Source organism: Rhinopithecus bieti, unplaced genomic scaffold (genome assembly GCF_001698545.2).
Source record: "Rhinopithecus bieti isolate Rb0 unplaced genomic scaffold, ASM169854v2 scaffold_32422, whole genome shotgun sequence".
In the NCBI taxonomy this organism is placed as follows: domain Eukaryota; kingdom Metazoa; phylum Chordata; class Mammalia; order Primates; family Cercopithecidae; genus Rhinopithecus; species Rhinopithecus bieti.
The window spans coordinates 2,887,861-2,909,864 of NW_016814631.1; the positions used below are offsets into that span (position 1 = coordinate 2,887,861).

At 36.9% G+C, this 22,004-nt stretch overlaps 1 protein-coding gene and 1 pseudogene across 7 annotated transcripts in view; one reads left to right on the forward strand and one right to left on the reverse strand.

The window, feature by feature from the left end:
- The window catches only part of STAU2 (staufen double-stranded RNA binding protein 2), a 344,502-nt gene that overhangs the window by 205,549 nt on the left and 116,949 nt on the right, over positions 1–22,004 (reverse strand). The window lies entirely within an intron of this gene.
- Positions 3,776–22,004, forward strand: part of LOC108515023 (homeobox protein VENTX pseudogene) — a 29,890-nt pseudogene continuing 11,661 nt past the window's right edge.

A 22,004-nucleotide genomic window follows, 5' to 3' on the forward strand; every position in this document is an offset into this window, starting at 1 on the left:
AGGGAGAGAGGAAAAGCTAGACGAGTAGAGGTGGCAAGATTCCACAGGGCCTTCCCTACAAATTGCTGTAAGCATCTTTTACCCCAAGTGAAATGACCAGCCACTGGAAGGTTTTGCACAGAGAAGTGACATAATCGGATTTATCTCTTGAAATAACCATCTGATTATTATTTTGAGGACACACTGTAGGGGAACAATGCTGGAAGCAACGATATCTAATAGGCTACTGGGATAATCCAGGGGAAAAGTGACAGTGGCCTGAACTAGGGTGTAGCAATGGAAGTAACGAGAAGTCATTGTTTCTAGATGAATTTTGGAAATAGAGATGACGGGTTTACCCAAAGACTGGCTATGGAATATGAGAGGGGAGTCAGGGATGACATCATGGTTTTGGAACTAAACAACTGGAAAACGAAGTACCCATCTATTGAGACAGTGAAGACTGAAAAAAGAAATGGGTTTGCTGGGGGTGGATTTCAACAGCTCTGTTTTGGAGATGTTCGATTATTAGACCTATTAGACACCCAAGTATAGATGTCAAGTGAACAACTCAATTTATTAGTCTGGACTTCAGCAAAGAGGTCCAAGGTAGAGATAAAATTTGGGAATCATCAATATATAGGCAGTATTTAAAGGCATAAAACAATGAGAACTCTGTGGGAGGGTATGATAGGAGAAAAGGCAAGCAAGCACGATGTCCTTCCTGAAAGCCAAATGGGAAAAAAAAGTCTATCAAGGAGAAGGGAGGGATTAATTGTATCTAATGCTACTAACAGGTCAAGTAAAATGATGACTGAGAAATATGACCACTGAATTGAGCAACTTAGCAAAATAAACAGAATCGATTTTGATGGAATGGTGGATTTACAATTGCAATGCTGAAAAAAATTAGTTAAAAATCACTCCAGTCCTTAAAAATGTTTGCTTCCAAGCAAAAGAAGTCCAATTGAGGTCCTACTATATTTTAGATAATTACTGCACATCCAAGTAGTGATGCTCTATGTTCAACCTGAGATAAACTGGAAAGAGCCCATCATGTAAGAATTCACCAGGCAGATGGGACTAATCAATGAAGGTTTACTGAAGGTGAAGAACTAGAAATGCTGATTGGTACTGAAGATGCAGATTTGTGAGGCAATAATTGAAACCATGCAAGTGGATAAGCACCTGGAAAGGGTAAGTGTAAAGGAATCAAAAAAGAGCCTAAGGCTAGGAACTGATTAATGCCTATGATCAAAGCTCAAAGGAAACAATAGACAGCAGTGAAAGAGATGAAAAAGGGTCAAAGTTAGAAAAAAAATTACAACACAATGTCAGGGACAGGAGTAATTAACAGTGTCAAATGAAGGAGAGGAATTCAGAGTATGAAAAAAAGAAAAAGTTGCTGTTTTAAACGCTTAACTTAAAATCAATTTTCTTGAACTACAGTTTTCTATTAATTTAAGATAAAGCATTTCAAATGTGTTTTTATAAACAAAGATTAAAAGCATTAAAACTACAATATTATTTGCTTTTGGTTACAATAACTAAACATTGTGTACTGGAGTGCACAATTTCCTATCATCTATTTTATTTTAATCCCTTTAATGCAGAAACTTATTTTAATCCCTTTAATGCAGAAATCTGACAGACTAATATGAATAACGCTGGTCATTTTCACTTTGTATTTCACAAAATTCAGTTTTCCCACCTCCACAGAACTTTATTTTTAACTGGTGCTACTATAAAACTTTAAAACAGACAATTTGACAACAGAAATTTACTCCTGAACTGAGATCTTATATGGCAAACTTTCACCATAGAGCAAATGTTTACAATTAATTATAAACTTCTGAAAATAGAAGGTCCACAACTGAAATGCTAACAGACCTTTAACTACAGTAGAGGGAGTGGGCGCCACTATAATCACTAAGGCCTGCTGACAATTACAAAACTCATTTTGGTTTGCCACAGAGACAAACAAAATTTCTGTTCATTATAACTTTACTGGAATATGATGTCATAACACATAACCATACTGAAACAATCTGCTGATTTTCTGGCCAAAATATTAATTGCACACCAAAGAGCCCTTGGGGCCTCTCCCTTTTTGGTCATCAAATATGGCTCAATGTATGTGTATGTGCATGCATGTGGATATATATGTATATATAAATTACATTGGGTAAGTATCAGAGGAAAAATTAAGTATGTTGCATTTTTAACATAAAACGTAAAATTCTAGCACTAACAACAGGAAATACCGAAACTGGATGCCTGACTTATTTCATTCTGTTTCACTTTATCCTCTTACTTAACAATGAGTCTTAATAATATACCCCACATGGTTTGAATACCTTATACATCACATCTCCTCATACCATCATGACAATCAAGATTAGCCAGGGCACTCTCATTAATTGCATCCAGATTGAATTACAGGGGAGATGATGCAGAATGGTTTTTGTGTGATAGGTCTGGTCTCAAAATACTTATTTCCTTTGGTAAAGTAATACCCAAAATTTATTAACTATAAAGATTGATACGTTCCTTTTAATGGATTTCCTTCTACTTTCACTTATTTCACGTATTAAGCTCACTTTGGTAAGGTATTTGATATGGTTTGGTTGTCTCCCCACTCAAAATGTCATCTTGAATTGTAATCCGAATTGTAATCTCCATGTGTCGTGGGAAGTACCTGGTTGGAGGTAAGTGAATCATGGAGGTGGTTTACCCCATGGTATTCTCATGATAGGAAGTGAGTTCTCACAAGATCTGACGGTTTCATAAGCGTCTGGCATTTCCCCTGCTGGCACTCATTTCCTCTCCTGCTGCCCTGTGAAGAGGTGCCTTCCGCCATGATTGTAAGTTTCCTGAGGCCTCCCCAGCCATGCAGAACTGTGAGTCAATTAAATCTCTTTTCTTTATAAATCACTCAGTTCAGTCTCGGGTATTTCTTCATAGTAACATGAGATCAGACTAACAAAGTACTTATAATAAGTGATGTACATATTTTTACAAATTAGTATATTTACCTAAGCAGATATAGCTATTCTTGAATAATTTTTCTCAAGTAGAATTTTGTGGACAATGTTTAGATCCCCATAATGATTACTGTTAAAAAATGAACCAAGAAAACTCACCCATCCAAGTTATTTAAGTTTCAGGGTCAAATGGTTGAATTTCTTTTAAATCCCAAAAAAGTCTTGGGATTTGAAAGATCCTACTTTCATCAGAATTATTTTCCATGCTTGTTAAAAATGAAGATTCCTTTGATCCAAGCCTGATCTGCTGCATCAGAGTTTCTGAGGAGGGAACCATAATTTTAAGCTGCCCTGCTGACTCTCTGCACGATAAAGGTCCAAGATTATCACCACATCACACAATGTGGCCTATGTGACTTGGCAATTGCTTCAAAGTCCATTCAAGAAAGAGACCACACACATTGCTTACTGCACAATGGTTAGGTCTTTCATATCTCTTTTTCATTTAATCCTCACTACAGCCTGGTAAGGCAGGAGATGTCCCCAAGGTCACCTTAAGAGGTAACAAATGTCCCCAAAGAGTTGCCGGGAGTCAAATTTAAGTCTGCCTAATTGCAGAGTCCAGGAAACTCCATATGGAATTTCCTAAAAATCTGCTTTATCTTCTTCCATTTTTGCTCATTTTTGTTTACTAAATTGTCTATCTTCATGGAAGGCCAGAGAAACTAATGCAAGGGATCTAAACTAAGGCCCACTAATAGACTTCAGCGATGTTTTATTGAGTCAATGGCTGCTGAAACAAACAGACAACCATGACGAAACACTGTGTTTCCGCAGCATGCCAGATCAAAGAGACACAAGTGCATGATGTAAAATCGAAGTAAAACATCAAAATGATGAGCATTGTGTGCCACATTACTTAACAGCCTAAATCTGACAAGCGCTGCTTGCAAGGCCTTTTTATCTCCATGTCTCCTTGCCTTTTATCTGCTGGAAGTCTTGCAAAAAATAAATAAAATCGTAAATAAAATAAAATAAAATAGAATCTTCCTTTCCTTTAGATCCCAAACAAGTCTTGAGATTCTGCCTATCTTCAAGATACCACAAGTCAATACAACAGTAAAGAAAGAATGTATACTGGTTCCTTTGATTTAATACTTGACATTCCTTATAGTTTTCCTGAGTAAAGGAAAGATTTTACATTCACTTATATTTGACTGTTAGTTGTAGCAACTTTTTATACCACATGTCCTTGCCATCCTCCCTAAAGTTACTTCATTTAATGCCTTCTTTATGGGCTCATTTTGTATTATCTTTCTAAACAACTAAAATCCCGTATGTCTTCCCTATCATTCTGTGACTGTTTTATTCTCCAACATCTCCACTTTCCTAAGCATCATTTTTACAAGGTGAGAAAGACATATCCCAAATAACATTAGGATTTTTACAAATTGAAAATAATTACCTCATTCTATTTGATAGCATTATTCATAAATCTCGACACAGCTTAAACATTCATATCTCCTCTACAGACTTACATCTTAAAATATATGAAAATGCTATCTTCTGATCTAATAAGGAGAGGCTTTGGATTTCTGTGTTTATTTCTAACATTGACTGGAAACAGAAATGTCACTTAACCTTTCTATCTCAGTTTACTTATCTGCAAAATATTTGTAGAATTTATGTTTAAAGAACCCTAAAGGCCAAAACTAAGAATTCAAATGACATGTCAATTATTTTGATTCTTTGTACACTTTTTGGCACTGCTAAGCATTCTTTTCTTGCTATAGAAAACAGCAGGTTTTATCATAGAGCTATAAAATAGTCCCTGGCACATTTTCAAATTTGTATGTATATAAAATATCTAGATAGGAGACAGTTATTTCTCTATTCATATCTACAAATTTTGAAAAATATATCTTTTATGAGATCTAACTGTTAATTCTTGAGGAATTTCAAATATTAGGACTGGTTAGAAAAGATTCACAGGTCAGCTGAAAATATGCTTTAAAAGAGGTATACGGATATTCTATTTTATTTGTAGAATTACTGTAAGTATATTTTAAATGCCCAAAGGAAAATATAGAAAGACATGCACTAAAAGCTAGGATAGGGTGTTTTGAAATGATAGCATTATAAATGATGTTCTTTCCTCTCATAATTTCAAGTTTTAAAAAATAATATGGAACACTAGAATAAAAATGGAAAAAAAACACTTAATTGAAGGAAGTCTAGTCCCTGTCTAAAGGTAAATCTGTGTTCAAAATTAAATTTGATAAATTAGTAGAATGACTTATGGAATACAGAACACAAACCAAGAGAATAAGTAACTTGTACTCTATCACTGACAGTAGTGCCATAATCAGGACTATGCAAAGCACAGCATGTTATCAAAGAGCCCCATTATTGTAAACACACAATCACCACCCTCAATCACATACTTGGAACCAACATAAACCTATTCTTGCCCCTTCTCTAAATGGATATATAGATAAATCATTATCACATCACCATTATCATAATTAGGGCAAAAACATACAAAGCACTTACTTACTATGTGCCAGGCGCTATTCCAAGCATTTAGATACTAATCTCACTCAATCCTCACAACCCAACTTCATTTTACAGATGAGGAAACTGAAGAATAGAGACATTCACTAACCTTCCCACGGCCACCCGACTTGAGCCCGCATTTGAGCTCAGGCAGTCTCACTCCAGAGCCCATGCTCATAACTGCTACACCATGCTGCCTCTGAATGAACCGGATAGATGAACACTATAAACTGCAGAAGTACTAACTATAAACTCTGAAGAAGTCATGCTGGATTTGGAATATCAAAGCAACTTAAGTCTCTCTAGATGTATGAGATCTGGCAGATTCTGAAGATCTCTGTACGCTAAAAGTCAGGTGCCAAATATCAGTTGCCAAAGGCAATGCTGGGGACACTGTTAAGTCTGGAAGACCAAGTTGACTGCAAAGTCCTATTTCCTCTCTGCTCATTCTTTGTCTCCTTTTAACCCAACCATCTAGAGCCCACGTTTAAATGTTCTTATTAGGGAAATACAAATCCAAACCACAATAAGACACTACTTTGCATACCCACCAGGATGGCTATAGCTTTTTTTAAAAAAGTCATAAAGACATGGCAAATTGGAACCCTCATACATTCTGGTGGGAATGTAAAATGGTGCAGTTGCTATAGGAAATAGTTTACTAGTTCATCAAAAAATTAAGCACAGAATTACCACTTGACCCAGCAGTTTCACTTCTAGATATATACCCAAGAGAAATGAAAACTGGGGTTCAAACAAAAACTTGTATGTAAATGTTTACAGTAGCATTATTCCTAATAGAAAGTGGAAATAACCCGAAGTTCCTGATGAATAAATAAAATGTGGTATGTCCCCACAACAGAGTGTTTTACAGTCATACAAAGGAATGAAGTATAATTACATGCTACAACATGAATGAACTTACATTATGCTAAGTGAAAGAAGATAGAATACAAAAGGGTATATACTCTATGATTCCATTTAGACAAAATATCCAGAATAGGCAATCCCATAGAGACAGAAAGTAGATTAGTGGTTGCCAGGAGCTGGGAGGACAGAGTTTGGGGAGTAACTGTTAATAGGTATGGGGCTTCTTTTAGAAGTGATAGAAATGTTTTGAAATTAGAGCACGGTGATGGCTGTACAACACTGTGAATGTACTAAATGCACAATGAATTGTATACTTTACGATAGTTAATCTTGTGTTACATAAATTTTATTTCAATAAAAATCATTTTTTAAAAAAATGTTGATACTCCCTGGGGTTCTATTTTGTTTCTCACCAACAAGACAGTTTTTGTAGGTGATCTCACTTACTCTCATTCACATTCTTGACAGACTCCCACAAACCAGCCTACCAAATTTTGTAAAGGGAAGTGTAAAAAGACCTCCCCTTTTACACTCTAGGATGTTACTGACCTGGTCTTCCTACTCTTATCTAATTGCCAGGGGAGTATGTGAATTACATTAATAATTCAACATAAACTTATTAAAGGCCTACTTCATGCTTGGATGGAGTTTTAGTTTCTAGAGATGGAGGACTGCCCTCAGGAAACTATCAATCAAGTAAGTACACACATACACACACATATACATATCAACAAATGAGATGATCTAGGAAGAAAAATAAAGCACAGTATGGAAAAAGAGTAACAGGGGCTCCGTTAGGAGGTGACATTTGAACACAGATTTGAATAAAGTGAGAATTCTAGGCATGGAAATGCCAGAAAGAAAAAGTGCTCTAAGCAAGTAAGACTGCAAGTGCAAAGGCCCTGCAGAAATAACATGTTGGTTGGTCAATTTTTGAGAAAGAGCAAGGGTTCCTTCTACCCGACAAGCCCTGAGTCAAGGAATGATCAGTAGGAAACTAGGTCTGAGAAGTCACCTGGCAGCAAATCAGAACTTAATTCCACATGACGGAAGCCACTGGAAAGTTTCAAGCAGGAAAGTGGCACAATCAGACATGATTTAAAAGGATCTTGTTGTTTTTACCAGAAGAGAGGCAAGAAGAGAGTAGCTGGCAAGCCATTCCATAGAGCAGGAAAAGTCATCTCTAAAATTAGGAGACTGAACTGCCCAAGAAAATATAGGATTGCAGGCAGTGCTACAATTTCACTTAAGGACTGTGGTTATTATATCAAGCTGGACTAGTCAGCATAGATGTTTTTCTGTAGCTTCCTACTCCAGCCGAGTCAGAGGAGCTGGAATTAACCAGTTACAGTTTTGCCAAGCATTGCCGCTCATTCCAACTGGGAGGTAGTAGAACACACAGCAATTAGGTGGCCATAGGACTGGTGAGAAATAGGTGATCAACTCTAGTGAAAAGCAGCCACACTGAATCTGGCAGGTGACAAAAGGGTGCACCCAGCCTGGAGGTTCTGCTCAAAGTCTTCAGGTGCTAAAGGATACCACCCTATTTCCTGCCCTCCCACTAGATGTGGGTGGTCAGACAGTGTGTGGCAGAAGCAGTAAGGTGTGCCTCCCCTATGGTGGCTGAAAAGCAAAGCAGTGCTGGAAGTGTTCCCACTTTGTAACTGTGAAGATGGGTCCCTTGCAAGGCGACCTGGGGGCCTTTTCTTCCAGTGTGCTGCCACTGTGTTCCTCTGGGTGCTGCAACAGGCCTGTCTGAGAGGTAAATGGCTAGCACTGTGGAAACCAGGAGAAATGCGGAGTGATGCTGCAGGAACGTGGCGGGAGGTGGGGGTAGGGGGTTCCTTGGAGTAGTATTTCTCAAGTGTGCTCCCACATAGAAAACATCGACCTCCTAATGGGGTCTAGAAACACTTGCTAAAAAGCAGATTCAGGGCTGTCCAAAGGGATTCAGGATGGAGTCCAGGAATGCGCACATTGCCTAACAGCCTAGGTGGTTTTTACACATGCTGCAGATTGAGAAGGGCCTCCTCACAGGGGCCTTCTTCCCTGTTTGCGAATACGAAGGCTTCTGATTCCTGAATGTCAACTTTGTACTCATCTGCCTTAGAGAGTGCTCTTCCTGTCTTTAATGGGATTTTAGTTAATTCTCTCACTGTTTCATAAGAAAAAATTAGGATTTTCCTATTATTTCCAGAATTTTTTTCCTATTTCTTTCCACAATTTATTTTACTAATTTTGTTGACCCAAACTTCCAAAAGAATACTAAATAGCAGCTGATAAAGAATATTCTTATTTCTTACTTGAATGGGAACACAGCTAGTATATACTCATTAAACCTTGTAACAACAACAACAAAAAAAAAAAAACAAAAAACACTGACAGTGTGGACAGAGGAAAATACTTTTAGGTTTAGAATAAGATCTACTGGATTTAATTAAGTTCCAGCTACTAGATCTATAAAGACTTTGGACAAGAAGCCTTATGTTCTGTAAGAGCCATCAGTAACAAAAACAATTTTGTCTGTAGCAACTTTCAACTTTATTTAAGTGACAAACCAGTTGAAAATTATTACCCTTTTCATGAAATATAGCATATCTATGTACTGACGGACAATTTTCAAATAGATATATATGTACACACATACACTTTGTAATTCAAAAACATACAATTTTTTTAAAAATATAAGTTTTTTTTTTTTTTTTTTTTTTTTTTTTTNAATTTTTAAACAGGGTCTCGTTCTGTCACCCAGGCTGGAGTGCAGTACATGATTATGGTTAACTGCGGTCTCAACCTGCTGGGCACAAGCAATCCTCCCATCTCAGTCTCTTCAGTAGCTGGGACCACAAGCGTGTGTCATCATGCCTGGCTAATTTTTTTTTTTCTGTAGAGACAGGCACTGTGGCCTAGGCTGCTCTTGAATTCCTAGGCTAAAGCAGTCCTCCCAACTCAGGCTCCCAAAGTGCTGAGGTTATAGGCACGAGCCACTGTGCCCAGCCACTTTTAACTTTTCGATATATATTTACTAAATACTGCATGCTAGTAATCTAAGCAGAATCTTAAGTACTAAAAAACTTATGGAAAATATGGCTTATTATTTCTATGAGTTGTAAGAATATTCTTATTATTTAATTCCAGCAGCAGATATTATCTTTGGTTAAAGGTTCTCTGAGAAGGCACTTTGAAAACAACTGGTATAGAAAATCCCTCAAGTCCTTCCCAGCACCAAAAGGATTCATGAGACGAGCTCTAGAAAATACTTACAAAACTTCTGTCTCTCCATTATTTTAAGTCCACAAGCATATGTTTTTGAAAAGTTTGTTAAAAGTATAAAAAAGCATGAAAGTATAAAAGATACAAACATACTGGATTTTTTAAAAGAGGGTTTACACTCTTTTTAGATAAATTAATTTTATAATGTCTATAATAAAAGATTCAAATGGACGATTATGTTAGCACTAAAATCTTCCAAGAAGTTTAGAAACTGTTTGCTTTATTACAATGTCCAGTCCAGGCATCTACTCCAGTGCTTTTGCTGATCAGAATTAACTATCAACTTTGGATGTTTGCCCACTTCACATACTCCCAAAAGTAACATGGAGACATTACATCAGCGGTATTGCAGAAAGATTAATGTGCTTGGTTTGTAGATGCAAACTAATTATACTTACTGCATACTTCTAGTATTCTGTCTCTTTTACTCAAATCTAAATGAATTTAGTCATACATTTGCATACAGTTTAATGATAACAGTAATGTGTAGTTAATAGATACTCACTGGAACATAAAAAATTTACTTGGCATTTTCCAGCTAATTGTTTTACAGCTTGACTTCACTTTATACATTAGGTGCATTCATAAAAGGTTTACATAAAGCAAATATTTTCATACTAAATCCCATTTTCCCACTGTTGCCCAATATTAAATCTTGAGTTATATTTCTATAGGAAAATGCTGGCTCCAACACATCATAAAATTATAATTAAAATCTAAACATATATGCCAAGGAATAGGTACGTTTAATACATTATTTTATACAACACTTTATCTTCTCACCTGTGATAAGAATCTAAAAGAAAATCATTTTGTTTCATAGTCTCACAATCATCAGAAGGACACATATGTTTAAAAAAACAATTGCAGGGTTTTAAAGTAGCTTCATAGAAACTGAAAGTAGAAATAAAATTTATTAGCTGGAACTGCCACATGGAGATATCCTGTAAGATTTTAGGCAATGCAAGTAGTCTCAGATTATTGACAGTAATCATTTAACCATCTTAGAAATTTCTTCGGCTATGAGTAATACACTTTAGGGGGTTCATTACAATCCAAACCAGATGATTTACTGGAATTATACAGATTATCTGGAGCCAATACCACTGTCTGACTCTAAGCCCACTTTTCGTTTTTGAAGCAGGGTCTCCCTCTGTCACCCAGGCTGAAGTGTAGTGGTGCGATTATGCCTCACTGCAGCCTCAACTTCCAAGGCTCAAGAAATCCTCCCCAAGTAAAAGGGACCACAGGTGTGCACCACCACACCTGGTTAATTTTTTTATTTTTATTTTTATGTTTTATAGAGATGCTTTTCAGAGAAATAGGAAAAAGAACTTTGCTCAACTACCTGGATCCTTTCATACTATTTAATATCAAAAGTGTAAAAAAAGCAACATTTGCTAAAATAGTACAGTACTTGGAACTTTTAGAAAACTCTTCCACTTTTAAAGTACTTTGGATTGTTAAACAATTCATAATTTTCAGTCATTTTAAATTAATTTGTAAATTTTTTCCTGCACAAATCCTCTGGGGAATGCACTATGTGGATTTTAATTACCTACGCTCTCCTTTTCCTGCACTGCTGCAGATACTCAAGGTATGCTTTTACATCAGTTAGTCAGTGTGAACTGTGGCTCTTATTCCAGAATGCACACTAAGCTGAGAACTATCGAATCCTCTTTATCTTTGCCACGTACCCTGAAGTAAAACACAGCAACAAACAAGGGAGACGATATTGGTAAAGAGACAATACTGATAACCAGTCTGACTACCACACATAGAAAGAGGCTGAAGTAATACTTAGAGCTTTGAAAGGCTAACAGTTTTGGCCTCGGGTTATGATGGTTTATTCCTGTTCACAATATGGATACACGTACTTTAGTCACACTAAATACAAAGTGTGGCCAAAGACATTCTTTTCTGTGGATAAAATAGTTTTTGAAGATATTCTGAAATAAGTCAGTCATCATGACATCCTACTATTCCCAAAGAGTGGATGTTTACATGAGTTAGTGTAGCATAGCAGAAAAAGCACAAGCTTTGATGACATATTACTCCTGGGCTGGAGGGCCAGCTCAGCCCTTCACTGGCTGTGTCACCCTATGCAAGGTACATGCTGTGTCAGAACATAGTAGCCCCAGGAAATCATAGTTGTTGCCCTCTTCCCCTTTTGGCAACTAATCCATCAGCCTTCTTTGATATTCTACAATGTTTCCATGGAGATTCAGCATCTCTCAGGCTTTTTTTTGGTTATTCCCTGTAAATAATACCCTTAGCCACCAGCTCCTGGGGGAGGTCCAGGAAACGTCTGTGGTTATGCTGGCAGAATCTCTAGACTTTCATTTCATATGGTCAGTGGCACCCCCAGTTTCCCATCAGTGCTTGTAACATACCCAGAAGAACACCACTTCATGCCTGTCTAGGAGACCTGACGTTTTGGTCACTCAAGAATGCCAATCTAGGCCAAGCAGAGTGGCACACACCTATAATCCCAGCACTTTAGGAGGCCAAAACCGGAGGATCACTTGAGGCCAGGAGTTTGAGACCAGCCTGGCCTAAACAGCAAGACTGTCTCTACAAAAAACGTAAAAAATTATCTGGGCATGTTGGTATGCCCTTGTAGCCCCAGCTACTCAGGAGCAAAGGCAGGAGCATTACTTGAGTCCAGGAATTCAAGGGTACAGTGAGCTCAGCATCAAATGTACCCTTGTGGTTGATTACCACTACACACTAGCCTGGGCAACAGAGTGAGACCACATCTCTAAAAAAAAAAAAAAAAAAAAAAAGAGGAATAAAACAAGAATGCCAATGCAGTTCAAAACACCAAGCAGTGTGCAGAAGATAAGCTGATAAATTCAGCTATTATAAAAACCAGTAGAAACCAACTAAGTAAATCTCTGGAAGAATTTAACATAAAATAATAACATTACTACAATTTTTAAAAATTCTCTTTTTCTTATGTCTTAAAGGTCGTTTATTTACATGTTTGGGATTCTGTTCTATATAGACTGTTCTGTGACCTGTCAGTCAATTACAGTACAGGAGTCTAGTAACTCATTTATCTTTAAAGAAGTGCATCTTGACCAGAGAACATGAGAATGTCAACAAATTGTAAGGAAATAAAGCAAGTTGGTCAAGGTCCTTGTAACTGAAGCCAAGAAAAAGCCTGGGAAATTAATGAATAATAAGCTCCCAGGAAACTCAAACTGAAAAAAGCAGTAAGCCATCATGAGAATAATACCTGAGATGATTAAATATATAGTCCAAACATTACGGCCTATGATCCTACATCTTATCCACCCACAAAAGAGAACAGCCAAAGAGCCGAAGTTGCTCATTTTTATCTTAATGAGAGAGAGGAGGGATAAGGGGGAGGCAAGAAGGCGGGGAGGAGAGGGAGGGAGGAAGACAGAGGGAGAAAGGGAGAGAGAGACAGCACACGAACATGAGCAAGAGAACAAGGGCAAAAAAATACTTGCTGATAGTAGGTATAATATTAAGAATATTGTATTATATTGCATTAGAAATACAGACTATTGAAAGCCAACATAAAGAACTGATTTGGATTTAGAAAAGATCAGAATATAAGATAGTTTTATTTCCATTTTAAAATGAATATGTAAACAACTATTAAGTTCAGTACATTAAAAAAAAAAAAAGTCGGCCGAGCGCGGTGGCTCAAGCCTGTAATCCCAGCACTTTGGGAGGCCGAGACGGGCGGATCACGAGGTCAGCAGATCGAGACCATCCTGGCTAACCTGGTGAAACCCCGTCTCTACTAAAAAATACAAAAAATTAGCCGGGCGAGGTGGCGGGCGCCTGTAGTCCCAGCTACTCGGGAGGCTGAGGCAGGAGAATGGCGTGAACCCAGGAGGCGGAGCTTGCAGTGAGCTGAGATCCGGCCACTGCACTCCAGCCTGGGGACAGAGCAAGACTCCGTCTCAAAAAAAAAAAAAAAGTCTTGCTGCCTTTATTGATTTGGAGAAAGCCTGCCACATATTCTTACAAAGACAGGATGTCAAGCAAACCAATAAGTCATTCAAACCCAGTGTATATAAGGTTCCTTAAGTATTTGAGAAAACAACATGGAGAATTCTGAAAATCTGAGACCCACATGGGAGTAAAGAAAGAATGCATCTTAAGCAAATTTTACTTGTTGTTCTCTGTTATCCTGAAAAATTCACTCAAGAGAACAAAAAAAAGTTTGCAAATAAGACCATATAATCTTATTTGCAGAGGATGACACTTCTTATGAGACTTAGAAACCTGCAATACAATCTGAGCTTGTAAGACTCTGAGAACTCCAAAGCAGGACAGTGATCAAGACTGACAAGAGTATGACCATGGTGATCTCTCAGGAAGCTAAAATCACCTCAGTTATGTATAAGAAATTCTGGCCAGAAACTGAACACTTCAGAGCTGGTGAACTCATGATAAAATCAAACAGATGAAGAGCTAAACTTATAATCTTAGTTGTCACTTGACTCTTGTTTTATCAAAATATAATTCTAATATAATCAAAATAAGTATATCCTGTTACTTCTCAAATTTAGAAAGGCCAGATTCCCCTGCAAATGCTTAAGAACCCTGTATTAGACCTCATAATTCCTCAACAAAGGAAAAAGTTGAGTAAATGATACGTATGCTATTCCAGGAATAGTGTTCTAAGGCTACAAAAGGGATGATTTCTGCTCATACACAGGGAAAAAGGGAGTCATATTCACTGACACCCTAGGGTATGGTATCTAGCATGATACCCAGCACTTAAAAGGAGTCCACTACATATTTGTTAAATGAAGGATAGGTTATAGCTAACAATTACTAACTGGTTTACTATATGCTGGCACTGAGCATGCAGTAACTCATCTAATCCTCACAATAGCCTGATAAGGCAAATACATATTGTTATCATTTCCATTTTACAGTTGAAGAAACTGAAAAACAGAGAAGACAGGTTGCTTGGCCTAGGTGGAGCCAGGTTTCAAATGAAGGTAGAGTGGCTCTACAGCCCCCCTAACCACAATACTACATTACTATATTCCTCTCAACGTAAAAGTGAATGATTGCAAGGGAGAGATAGGACCAGCAAGGGCCAGGTTCTCAGCTCTGTGGGAGTAAAGCAATCAGGACTAGGAGAAGGACAAGTTCAAAGTGAAAGGATGCATGTGAGACCGGACAGGGAAGTGCTGGGAGTGAATGCACTTTGTGACTACAGACTCCAAGTACCTCTTAACACTGGGTATGATCTGACCTTGAGGCAGCTACATGATGAGGATGGGCTAGATCAGTGGTTTCATCTTTGCCTATATACTGGAAGTGCATGAGGAGCTTTAAAAAATACTGAGCACAAGTCAGTAAGAAAAAGACCACTGAGGCCAGTCACGGTGGCCCATGTCGGCAATCCCAACACTTTGGGAGGCCGAGGCGGCTGGATCACCTGAGGCCAGGAGTTCAAGACCAGTCTGGACAACATAGTAAAACCCCATCTCTACTAAAAATACAAAAATTAGCCAGGTGTGGTGGTGGGTGCCTGTAATCCCAGCTACTCAGCAGGCTGAGGCAGAACTGCTTGAACCCAAGAGGCAGAAGCTGCAGCGAGCCGAGATCATGCCACTGCATTCCAGCCTGAGTGACAGAGCAAGACTCCATCTCAGAAAAAAGAAAAAGCCCACTGAATCAACACAAAAAATAGCACAGGTTATATACACTTACAGACCACAGAAAAGGAGATGTAAATGACTTTATGCATATGAGAAGATGTTTGACCTCATTCATAATTAAAGAAATGCAAAATAAATGCCAAAGAGGTATCATTCTTCACCTAATTATACTGGTAGAAAACTCCAAAACATTCAAAACAGCCTCATCTCTAGTCTAGATTACTGTAATAACCTCCCAACTGCTCTCTTAATCAGCAAAATGGCTCTTTCAAAAATTAAAGTCAGATCACATCACTATGTTGCTCAAAACCTACACTGGCTGGGGTGGACGGATCACGAGGTCAAAAGATTGAGACCATCCTGGCCAACATGGTGAAACCCTGTCTGCACTAAAAATACAAAAGTTAGCTGGTGTGGTGGCACACGCCTGTAATCCCAGCTACTCAGGAGGCTGAGACAGGAGAATCGTTTGAACCCGGAGGAAGAAGATATAGTAAGCCGAGATCGTGCCACTGCACTCCAGCTTGGTGACAGAGCAAGACACCATCTCAAAAAAATAAAAAATAAAAAAAAACCTACATTGGTTTTGCATTTCATTCAGAGTAGTAGCCAGAATCTTTACAGTGGCCTACAAGGCCTTACATAAATCTGGCTCCCAGTCATATCTTTGGCTTCTTCTTACACCACTCACGACTTCACTTACTCTTCTCTAGACACATTGGCTTCCTTTCTGCTCCTCAAACTCACCATACAAGCCTCCACTTTAGGGCCTTTACAATGGCTGATCTCCTGCTTCTCCCCCAGACATCCTCAAGGCTCACTCTCTCACCTTCTTAGAAGTCTTCATTCAAATCTCACCTCTCAGTAAGACTTCTCTAATTCAAATTGTGATTCCCATTCCTTAACTCAAATCAGGCCCTACTCTTCCTATATAAGCACTTTTCACTTTCTAATCTACTATACAATGTACTTGTATTTATTTTTTATTTTCTATCTCCCCCAACTAGAATGTAAACTTCATGAGGACAGAAATGTCTGTTGATGTACTCCAAGTACCCGTAAGAATGTCTCACCATGTGTATGTATAAAGATATATTCTGCAACACTGATAACATCAGAAGATTCAAAACAACTAAATGTCCATGAATACAGGACTAAGAAGTTAAATAAATTACAGAGAAATCACACAGTGGGATACTAAACAGTTCTTAAATAAATAAAGCAGTAACTCTATTTCCAGTATGGTCAAGTAAACTCTCACTGAACTGATTCTCCTGCAGGAAACGATAAATTCTGAACAAACTGTAAAAAACAAATCATCTAAAGGTACCAAAAAGTGAATGAAACAGGTGGACACTGGAGGCAAGTTAACATCTGGAAAAAAAGAGCAACATAGGATACATTTCTCTCCCTTTTTTTTCTTTTAATAGCTTGAATTTGAAGGCAGGCCCATCTATTCCATGTGAAATAGCTAAAATGCCACTAGAAAACAGTCTTACTGGTTTGAAGACCCAGAGATAAGGGCTCATATTCCACAGCTTCTGGAATATGAAGGAGGAATTATTAGAAATAAAAAATCTGAGGCCGAGCGCGGTGGCTCACGCCTGTAATCCCAGCACTTTTGGAGGCTAAGGTAGGCAGATCATGAGGTCAGGAGTTTGAGACCAGCCTGGCCAATATGGTGAAACTCCATCTCTACTAAAAATAAAAAAATTATCCAGGCGTGGTGGTTGGCAACTGTAATCCCAGCTACTCGGGAGGCTGAGGCAGAAGAATCGCTTGAACCCAGGAGGCAGAGGTTGCCGTAAGCCAAGATCGCACCCCTGCCCTCCAGCCTGGACAATAGAGCAAGACTCTTGTCTAAATAAATAAATAATCTGGAGAGAGAGGGAGCTTCATATTCTACGTATAAAACTGTTTGAATCTCTATCTGACCCCTGAACCACACACACAGTCCTGGAACCAATTCAAAGAAACTTAGCTAAGAGATTAGAATTTGAGGTGCCTGTCACCCAGTACAGAAAGAAGTTTTGTTGAGATTTCAGCCAACTAACTACCTGCCTAAAAAAATTTTTTGGCCAGGCATAGTGGCTCACGCCTATAATCCCAACACTTTGGGAGGCCAAGGTGGAAGGACTGTTTGAACACAGGAGTTAGAGATCAGGCTGGGCAACATAGCAAAACCCCATATCTACACAGATGCAAAAAATTAGCTAGGCATGGTAGCATGTGCCTATAGTCCTAGCTACTCTGGAGGCGGAGGTGAGGGGATCACCTGAGCCTGGGAGTTGGAGGTTGCAGTGAGCCAAGATTGCACCACTGCACTCCAGCCTGGGTGACAGAGTGAGGCCTGTCTAAAATACACACACACACACACACACACACACACACACACACACACTGACTTCAGAGGAACATAACAGAATCTAGGTTCTACAACATATAATTTTACAATGTCCAGAATACAATCCAAAATTATTCAACATATGAAACAGGAAAAAATGATCCATTTCCAAGAGAAAAAAAACTATCAGTAGAAAACTATCCTGAAATGACGGAGATGTTAGAATTAGCAGCAAGGGGCCGGGTGTGGTGGCTCATGCCTGTAATCCCAGCACTTTGGTAGGCTGGGGTCGGTGGATCACTTGAGGCTATGAGTTCAAGACCAGCCTTACCAACACGGCAAAACCCTGTCTCTACTAAAAATATAAAAATTAGCCAAGTGTGGTGGCACACAGCTGTAATCCCAGCTACTCAGGAGGCTGAGGCATGAGAATCACTTGAATCCAGGAGGCAGAGGTTACAGTGAGCCAAGATCATGCTACTACACTCCAGCCTGGGTGACAGAGGAGACTCTGTATCCAAAAAACAAAAAAAAGAACTAGCAGCAAAGTTATACTATGTTCAAAGAGACCAAAAAAAATATGCTTTTAATGAATAAATGTATGGAGAATTTCAGCAGAGACAGTAATTATAAAGAGTAGCCAAACAAATTCTAGAATATGATATTCAAATTTAAAATTCACTGGATAGACATAATAGCCGAAAGGAGATGACCAAGGAATCAAGATTAATCAACAGAAATTATACAACCTAACTATTAGAGAGAAAAAAAGAAGTTAAAAAAATGAACTGAACCTTAGGGACCTGTTAGACAATATAATGGTCTAACAGAAGGAAAGGAGAAAAGAGGGGAACAGAAAATATTAAAAGACATAAGATCCAAAAATTTCCTTTGGTAAAAGGCATATTTACATATTCAAGAAGCTCAGTGAACTAGATTAATATAAAGAAAACCACACAAGATATATTATAGTTTAACTGCTAAAATCTAAAAAGACATATTATTTACGGGGAACAACAATTCAAATGATGCCTGACTTCTCAAGAGAAAAAGTCTGAGGCTAAGAGACAGTGGAACAACATCTTTAAAGTCTTTATAAAAGTGCTGAAAGTAAAAAAAAAGAAAACAAAAGAAAGCTGTCAACTTCGAATTCTATATTCAATGAAAATATTCTTCAAAAATGAAGGCAAAATAAAGATGTTTTCAGTAAATAAAAATTCAGAGAAATCATTGCCAGAAGACCTACACTACAAGAAATACTAAAGGATGTTCAAGCTGAAGAAAAGTAAAGCCAGACAGAAACCTGGATCTTTTGAGAAAACAAAACAAAACAAACACAAACACAAAACAAAACAAAACGAAACAAAACATGAGAAATGATAGCTATGTGGGCAAATAAATTCAAGACCTTTTTCTCTTAATTTCTTTAAGATACAGACTAAAGCAAAAAATGGTAACATTGTGGAAGTTATCATCTATATAGATGTAATACAAATGACAACTATATATGGGCTGGGAGTTAAATAGACCTATATGGCTGCAGGGTTTCTAAAATTTTCATAATCAACTTAGAAAAAATAATGCAGCTTCTTATATACTGACACGGAATGCAGTTCAAGGTATTTTTCAAAGGAAAAAAAAAAACACAGATTCAGAATACTATTACAGAATGATACTTTCTTAAAGCAAATACATATACATATCCAGAGAATATCCTGAAAGGATAATACATGAAACTGACAGGGGACAGGGGCAAAATCGGGTAACTGGAATGCAGGGGTGGCATAATATTTACATTAACATTTGAATTTATTACATTTTATACTGTATAAAATAAATACAAAAAATTAAATACTCACGAAAATCAAAAAATAAAGGCTCTGAGAAGTTCTACGTAAGAAAACATTTAAATTTTCCTTGATCCAGCATCTTACAAACCTATATGACTGTAGGAAACTGACTCTTCTCCCTTTTTCAAATAATAGCTATTTCTATCCCAACAGTGACTGGTATTGCTTACACCATATTAAAAAACACTTATTTTTTTAAATCAATTTTTTACTAGTTGTACCAACTAAATCTAGTAAGAATATGACTCAGGTCATATGATATCATTTCATATTAATCTTTAGCTACTAAAATATATTGTGGCATCTTGTTATGGAATCATTAGTATGTTCAACAAGCAATTTTTTATGTTTTCAGAAATAGTTGATATCATTCAGTTTGGACAGTAATAACAGAGGTACCTAATGAGTTTTTAAAAATAAGTAAGCATGGGACAGTGACTGAATTTAAGAATATATTGGAAAATATTAAGTCTAGAACTTTAGTGGATGGAATTTTATTAGACTGCCAGTGAAACTGCAATTATATTTGAAGTTGCTCTGATGGACTCTTTAAAAAAAAAAGAATATTTCAAATGACCTGAGTCATATTCTTACTAGATTTAGTTGGTACAACTAGTAAAAAATTGATTTAAAAAAATAAGTGTTTTTTAATATGGCGTAAGCAATACCAGTCACTGTTGGGATAGAAATAGTTAATATGAAATGATATCAACCATTTCTGAAAACATAAAAAATTGCTTGCTGAACATACAAATGATTCCATAAGAAGATACTACAACATATTTTAGTTGCTAAAGATTAATATGAAACATAATCATTATTTTGAAACAAAAAAGAAAAACCCACAAATTCTTGTTAAAGTTCAACAGATATTACTTAAATTGTAATATCTTGGTTTTAACAATTTAACAGTTTAATAGTGAAAATTTTTTCTATGATACATTAATTTCACTGGTTCCTTTGAGTTTCTAAATCCACTTGACAATTTTCTTTAATAGTGTATTTTATTCAATTTATCTTTGTACCTACACTAACAAAGGAAAAAGAATACAATTTGTGAATACCTAGAAATTCCTTAATCATGGAGATTGTATACAATTGTTTCTATGCTCTTTGAAGGGAGGACATGATACTAGTTTCATCTGTGCTAACAAGGAGAATTTATTACTAAAAGATCTGGGGGAGGAGTGAGATGCTAAAATGAAAGACATGGAAGCCTGGCAACACATTCTAGCCTAGCTGACCCTTCCTAAGAAAAAAAGATAGTACTACTAGTAAGGCGCTAATGAGCCATACTTGGTATCCTCATGCTCAACAACCTTCTCAGATCACTCAGGTTGAAAATAAACTTCTGTATTACAACTGAAACCAAAAATTACACTGAAAAGGACGTGTTTAGCATCTTAGAGGCTCCTACATATTTAAAGCTTCTTCTTTAAAATTCCATGTTTTAGATGTTTGAACAAGACATCAATAATTCCATTATTCTTGCTCTGGTTTGATATTATTTTTACCTCTCCCAAACCATAAAATTTGCAAAATAAAAAATTCAACTGCAAAATTATTCAATATTTGGAAACGAAAATTTAACAAACCCTCTTAAGAACCAATACGAGAGCTATCAAATAGAATACAAACAGATACTTAAAATTTTAGAAACTGGTAACAACATTCAAATCAAAGAGGTGAAGTATTCCAAGAATATTTACTCCAGTTGTGTTAGGAACAAACTAAATTATGACTTCCTTGGGCCAACTAAATCCAGTAAGAATAACATTCTGTTGCTAATACGATCATTTGAAATAATTATTTTTGAAAAGAACTTAGCCTATCAAAGTCAACTTCAAATATAAAAGTGTTCCCCATCAATCAAGTGTATAGAAACAATATAAAATTAGTCAAATTTTATTTTACAAAGATACTTCTCAAACCCAAGAGCTTCCTATAATAATATACAACATCATATAGTGTTTACTGATTAATAGGAAAAAAGAAGAAAATTAAATGAAATTAGAATAAAATATATAACTTCTACCAGAAAAAAAAAGAGACTAGAACCAGCAGGGACAAATAAGTGGAAATTATTAGAAGACACTGACTTAAAGATTTGGTTGTATATAAAACATAGCTCCCTATATTTCATATACCTAAACTTATAAAATAATCCCATAAACTCTATTATTCCTTAATATAGACTAGAAGAAACCCACAAACATTCTGAAAGCAGCCAAACTGCAAATATTTTAGGCTTTGCAGGCCATAGGGTTTCTGTCACACCTTCTCAATACTGCTGTTGTATTGAGAAAGCAGTCATAGACAATATACATCAACAAATGAAGGTGGTGGTGCTCCAATAAAATTTATTTTTATGGACACTGAAATCTGAATTTCATATAATTTCTACACATCACAAAACAATCTTCTACTAATTTTTTTCAATGATTTTTAAATATACAACCTTAGATCATGGGACATACAAAAAAAGAAA